The sequence below is a fragment of the Pteropus vampyrus genome, unplaced genomic scaffold (genome assembly GCF_000151845.1).
Source record: "Pteropus vampyrus isolate Shadow unplaced genomic scaffold, Pvam_2.0 Scaffold336, whole genome shotgun sequence".
In the NCBI taxonomy this organism is placed as follows: domain Eukaryota; kingdom Metazoa; phylum Chordata; class Mammalia; order Chiroptera; family Pteropodidae; genus Pteropus; species Pteropus vampyrus.
In genome coordinates, this window is record NW_011889117.1 from 2,491,527 (window position 1) to 2,498,789 (window position 7,263).

General features: G+C 35.6%; 1 protein-coding gene and 1 pseudogene across 5 annotated transcripts in view; one reads left to right on the forward strand and one right to left on the reverse strand.

Moving 5' to 3' along the window:
- Positions 1-7,263, forward strand: part of PHF20 (PHD finger protein 20) — a 106,316-nt gene that overhangs the window by 56,005 nt on the left and 43,048 nt on the right. The window lies entirely within an intron of this gene.
- On the reverse strand, positions 3,257-3,375 carry LOC111730843 (annotated as a pseudogene).

A 7,263-nucleotide genomic window follows, 5' to 3' on the forward strand; every position in this document is an offset into this window, starting at 1 on the left:
CAATAGGAGCAAAGGTGTAGTACATCTCCTATGAGACTATTTCAAATGGAGAAAAGGTAGTCTAATATTTAGTGATTCTGTGTTTTAACACTACATACTCGTGACTTTATTTTTGATATTAGCTGTCATGAAATCTGTACATTTATATCCTCATTTGAGTTATACAAATGTAAATCTAATTTATATATTTAACAATGACTGTAAGATTTGAAATTCTTTGTCTTTCTTCTGGAAAGGCAAATTCTAAATATTAAGAGTAATTTAAATTATACATAGAAAATTTTACATTGTTAAACGGTAGGTGACATTTTTTATTTATTTTTAAAGGTTAGTGACATTTAAATGGTTTTGCTTTTAATACGACCATTTATAAGACTTTTAGACCATAATGTGTGTATGTCTACACAATTGTTTACTTTTATTTGGATATAATTTCAATTTTGAGGGAAGAGGTAGATTTTTTTTTTCTTCTTGACAAGATGCCATATAGTTAATGTAAATACTGTAGTAGAGCAGCTCTTTGAAAATAGCTAACAGGAAGTTCTTAAATATTCACTCCTAGCTCATCCATGGTGCCATTAGGTTGGCCTTCTGTTCCACTGGGTCCAGAGAGTTGTACCTCAGCCTCATGGGCTTGTGAGTGCAAGTGATGCCCCTTTTCCTGCTGAGCCTCTGCTCATTGGCAGGGTTCTTCTCCTCCCAGCCTGCTTTTCTGTCACGTGGGGATAACTATTAGAGTTGATGTACAAATGAGGTGGAAATTTATTCTCAGAACTCAGTTGTGTGTTTTGGCAAGGAAAGCTGTAGATGACAGCCATGCCCCTTACAACACCACAGACTAAGCTCTTAATTATGTTGTCTTAAGGGTGGCGTTATGTTAGACATCACTTGAAAATGGCTATGAATTATTCCTACATCACTAGGAAATATGGTGTGCAGATGAGATGAATGAGGAGACTAGGTTAGAGGCTAAATCCAGTGCCATTTTGAAGTTTACATATTTTGTGTTGTCTTGGGCTACCTCTTTCTGAAACACACACACTTTGAATATCTCTTGTATTGGTTAATTTAGCGGTGTCTCTGGTTTGTATAGAGGACACAAAAGGTAAAGTCTTGGGAAAGGGTGATGGTAAGATTTCCTTTCTTCTTTTGTTTTTTTAGGTTGCACAGAGGATTTTCTAGGGAATAATGCTGAAACCACTACAACTAACTGAAGCACTGCCCTTTTTCCAAAAGAGTTTTTAGTAATGGTAGAGGTCAGAGTACCCTGAGCTTGAAAAAATGCAGCATAGAACCCATTATTGTACTTTTAAAATGGGCTCTATGCGATTTGCTTTGATGACTTAGAAGCTAGAGAAGAATACAGTCGGAATTGTTTTATTTGTGTAGGCATTTGTTTATGCTGTAAAACAGAAATTAGAGTTGATGCCCTTAGAAGTTCAGAGATCTCAGATTATTCTGTAAATCTGGGCTGCAGTCCATGCATTCATTTTAATCAACAAATTTTAGTGAGTGCCTGCTAAGTGCTAGACTCTATTCTAAGCTGTCTCATTCGTGGATATTCTACATGAAATGCAGAATAAACAAGAGAGAAGACCTAACATAAGTACAGGCCTAGTGGGCTAATTTTTTTTTTTTTTTAAACTAAGTACTCATTAGAAATGGGACACTTTGCCACGTTGTCTAGATTAATGATTCTAACCCATGGAGTATTGATGTGTTTTCAGTTATAAAATGAATAGGAAGTTATTTGTCAAAGTATCAAAAGTTTACAAGTGATTTACTTTAACCAGATTAGTTTAAGAGTAAAGTCTATAATAATTTATTATGAACAATTTATTTTTAAAATAACCAGATCAGATTTAGTTTAATGCTACAATGGTTTATCTTTCATGTACTTGTGTTCTCTGCGCTTTCTTAAGTAGGAGAGTCATAGGGTTATAGCCATTGAAGTTTGAGAGGATGTGTTGCCTGTGGTCTGCCATCTGGTATGTGCCGTGGTGGAAAATTGGTTGAGAGTTTATTGTTCTAGGGGTTAGAGAGATGAATGAGAAATGCCCTCCTAGATCTTTCTGTCCAGAGGAATGAATAAGACTACCTGTACCTGTAATGTGAGAGTGAATGAAAGATGGTGTCATGAGAAATACTTAGAACAGAATTATGGAAGAGAATATTGACATTGATAATGGTTGCCTGCTGCATGGAACTTGAACTCAGGACTCACTTGTATAGTTCTTTTTATATTCCCAGGAGCTCTGCTACCTGTTGAGTAGAAAAAGATGAATGAGGCTCTCTTGGTCCTGGTATTCATTAAATGCTATTTGGATCTGACTTTAGGAGAGAGGCGATATTTAGGTCAATGGTTTGGGGGCAGGAGTGGGAGAAGGTGGTATTCACACAGGGCCTTGAAGGGTGAGTATTAGTTAGGCATTTGGAGATGGACACTGAGCAGCATCAACAACATAATCATAGGGTCTTTTCTGAGACTGTCGGATGTGCTTTCTGATTTAATTGCAAGTTTTCTAAAATAGGTTAAGGCTGAGCCAGGTACATTGCTGCCAAACTGAGATCATTTGCTTTGGTGAGTTCATAGAGCTGCTGAAAATGCTTTGTCTGCAGGATAGGGGAATAGCCCTGAAATGTTCACTTGGCTCTCTGCGTTGATAAGGTTGCTTTCCTCCTACTTAGCTCTTCTGTGGCTTTAAGGTATATTAAAGTATTTTTTTAAAATTGCTTGAAAATAAGTTGCAGACTTTTACCCTTAAATACTTCAATGTATATTTCCTAGAAACAAGGACATTCTCTTATATTACCACAATATAATTACCAAAATCAGGACCTTATTTAAACTTTACCAGGGATTTTGTTGGTACCTTTTACCTCATTTATGGAAGTGTTCTTGTCTTCATTCATTTACCCATTTTGGTAACTTGCTTTTTTATATTCATAAATTTGAAAAGAAATCCAGAAAAGTACAAGAATAATTAAACTAATATTTATGTCTCCTACTGCCCAGAACTTTTGATATTTGGTTATGAATACCCCAGGTCCTTACACCAGGCTACAGTGGGCCTGCTGCTTCTGGCTGCCTGCTACCTCTCCAACTTAGTCTTTCTTCATTCTCTCTCCTTTCTTGCTGACTCTGCTCTAGCCAAATAGCCTCTTTGCACAGCAGATTCACTCTCACCTCTGAGCTTTCATTCCATATTCAGTAATTTTATTGAATACTTTTTTTGATTTTTTTTTTTTAAATGCCTACCTATAGCACCTGGTATTCCAAGGTGGTCTCCCATCCAAGTACTAACCAGGACTGACCCTGCTTAGCTTCTGAGATCAGACGAGATCGGGCACATTCAGGGTGGCATGGCCGTAGACTTATCGAATACCTTTTATACCCAACCAGAACAAGTAGATTTATTGGAAAAGTTATTATTTCATCAATTAGGTTGTAAGTAATATATAATTCATTGGGTTATTCATTCAACAATTATTTGAACATTTTTTATGTAACACAGCTTTGAAGGGGAGAGTGGAAAACTGGAGGGGGTTAGGAAAACACACAAAGATGAATAACTTATCTCCTTGACCTCAGGGAGGCACTTACTTATAAGAATAGATTGTCCATGATACTTCCAACTGATACATGGTGAATAACATTATTGATTGATCATTGCCCAATTTAACTATTTCTAGATCTTTCATAATTTTGATAACTATTTTTTTCCAAACAATTTCAAGTGAGTCCTATTTTTTGATGCAGTGATTCTTTTTCCAAGATTCCTGTTGGATATGGGAATTAAAAAAACTCAACACATTTGGCCAGATAAAGTGTTTTGAAAATTAGTGTGAAAAGGTATTTTTAGTATGTTTTCTAAGGTATTAAAAGTTAAACCACATCAGTTGCTCATTAATTTTCTTCATTGAAAAACATAACATGGCAGAACTTAAAGTCATCCCAGACTTTGTAGACTTACAAAGTCTACATTTGGTCATCATTTTTGAGTCATAAGGAGATGGAAATGAAAGGTTTTTTGTTTAATGTGATTTTTAAATGAAATTTGATTTTTCAGAATCTGAACACTAAGGAATACTAATACTTTATAAGTACTAGTTCTTGATGAATTTTCACAACTACTCTCTGAATTAAGGCATCTGGGACCCCTATTTTAAAAAGTATTTCATAAGGAGTCATGTTGGTATTTTTAATTTTTTTTATAAATTTCAAAACCAATACATGCTAGGAAAAATTAAAACCAAATAAAAGAAAAAAATGCGAAAAGTTGTTCTTTTATCGTCTTTTCACTTTTTTTTTTTGTCTTCTCACTCTTGAAAGAACCATGGTACAATTTGGTGTGTGGCTTTCCATCCTTCCAGACATGGTTCTGTGCATATACAAACATACATGTATACATACAGCTTTATAAAAACATAATAATAAAATCATATTCTCGTGTTACTCAATGGCTTGCCATTTTCATTTATGGTATTTTTCCACATCAGTTCATATTCCCTTTCACAGTTGCATGTAATTTATTTCATTGTATGAGTATTCCATAATTTAATTAACTCTCCCCTGCTGAACATTTAAGTTATTTTTAAATTTTCACTATTCTCCCTATTTTATAGACAAAGAGCCTGATATTTGGCTAAAAAGGAATGACTTAGAGCTGTATACTTCCTCATGGCTGGTGGTGCAGGGTCTGTGACTCCCATCCACCACATGAGTGCCTAATGCCATCTTTTGAGATGCTGGGTGCTATCTAAATCGAGTGAAATGAACACAGTCCCTGCCTTTAGGGAAGTTGTACAGTATGTAATGCAGAACTCCCACGGCTCTTGAGGGCACTTGTTAAAGCATTGTGTACACTCTGAGTAAGAGGCTTATTGGTAGGGTGGCCAGACTTGAAAAGCAGTGTGTGTTATAAGTGATGTCAGTACTCCAGACACGGCGGTGCCTTTGGAATTCTTTAATTTGATTTGTAAACTGGTGTTCCTGGTGTTCCTTTTGGAATAGGGCTTAGTTTTGAGTACAGGATGATCCAGAAAGATTCCTGGGAGAGAGGGAGGTTGTTGAGAACTCATTCATCAGGAATGTGTTACGTAAGTAAGCAGGAAGAAGGGCGGTATTATCAGAAACATCCAGCAAGGCCCCTGGAGGTTAGGATGTTTCTGTGTTAGTCATTGTTCAGTAAGTGCCGTCCTGATCTGGTGCCAGTCTTGGAATTTCTAACCTGGGATGGAGCCATGATCTGAGGAATCAGTGTGAAGGAGGCTCTTGGACAGCAGGAGGAGGAGCTGGGGATGGCAACTCTGTTCCAGAGCAGAGAGGATTAGCTGCTCTAAACACAGCTCTGGCATTTGGGGAAGCTCTGCCATCTTGTGGAATAAATGCTCAGCGATTTTTGTGAGGGCTGAGTGCCGAGATTTGCCATCTAGGGGATAGCAGTGGCAGGATTGCTTTCCTTGTACTTGAATATTCTGTGACCTCAAAGTATTTTTCCTGCATATATATTTTTTCCTGCATATACTTTAAAGAAGTTTTTATTTTGAAATAATTTCAGACTTATAAAAAAGTTGCAAAATAGTACAAAGAACTTCTGTACAGACATACCTCGGAGATATTGTGGGTTCAGTTACAGTAAATAAAGCAAGTATCGCAATAAAGTGAGTCCTAAACCTTTTACTTGTGGAAGATCTTGCCTTCAGTTTGTAAAAAATGCAACATCTGTGAAGTACAATAAAGCGAAATGCAATAAAATGAGGTATGCGTGTATATCTTCAACCAGATTCCCCACTTGTTAGCAGTTTATCATGTTTGCTTTGTTATTCTGTTTTTAAAAGTATTTTTTTTCTGAATTGTTTGTAAATAAGTTGTAGACCTTTACCCCTAAAAACAGGACATTCTCTTATATTACCAAAATATAATTATCAAACTCAGAATTTTATTCAAACTTTATCAGTTATTGTAATAATGTTCTTTAAAGCAAAAGTGAGAAAAACATTTTTCTTTTTCTGGTTGTATCCTGGCTGACACATTGGATTTAATTGTCATGTTTCTTTAGTCTCCTTTTTAGTCTTTTTTTTAGTCTTTTGTGACCTTGACATTTCTGAAGAATATGATGTTCCTCAATTTGAGGTTTTTTGATATACCCTCATGATTAACTTTAGGTTATTCACTTTTAGCAGAAATACCATGTAAGCGTTGTATCCTTTTCATGTGCATTGTATTAGGAGGCACATGATTTCTGTTTGTCTCATTTATTGGTGGTATTAACTTTGATCACTTGGTTTAGGTAGTATTTACTAGGTTTCTCTACTGTAAGGCTATTATTTTTCCTTTTATAATTAAAAAATTTCTTGTGAGAGGATACTTTGAAGCTATGTAAATATCTTGTTTCTTTATTAAACTTTCACCTACAGTTTTAGCATCCTTTGAAACATCTTGCCTGAAACAACTTTACCTATGATGGCTGCCAAATGGTGATTTCTAATTCTCATCATTCCTTCTACATTTATTAGTTTATATTCTAATGTAAGGAAGAGCTTTCTCTTCTTTTTTAATTATTGTAGTTATAGCCACATGAACTCATGGATTCTTGCTTCATTCAATTGGTTATAATCTGTTTCAGTCATTACTTATTTTAATATCCTTTTGTCCCAGATTTGGCAAGTGGGAACCCTTCACACTGGTTCCTACGTCTTCATCATTCTTTGAACACTTATTTACTTTTTGGCACAAGATATTCTAAGCTCATCTTCCATTTACCCAACCCTGAAGTCAGCTCTTTCTCCAAGAAGCCCTATTTCTTTTAAGTGGAGAATTATATTTAGAAACCAGGATCTGGTTTATTCTAGGCATATTCATTGTTCTTGAGGTATAAAGAGAAAATGTGGAAGTTTCTCTGTACCACCTGTCTTCCTCGTCCAGGCCCTTTTCCAGAGAGAACTACTGTCAACAGATTGATTTCTATCCCTGGTTTCCTTTCTGTGCATTTTTATAATATCTTCTCCCTCCCCCCATAACTATGTATGTAGCGGGCAGTTTCCTGTTTTCGCTTAGCAAATTATTCATATCAGTAAGTACAGAGCTACTTTAAGTGGCTGATTAGAATTACATAACACAGACTTCCCATAATTTTAAAAATTGTTTCTCTATGGACATTTTGATTGTTTATTTTTTTTATTCTAAGCATTTGACTGGACTTGCTGTGAATTTTTCACTCTGTTCATGTTTCTCTTTAATTGCTTTTGTTGCTTCAAATC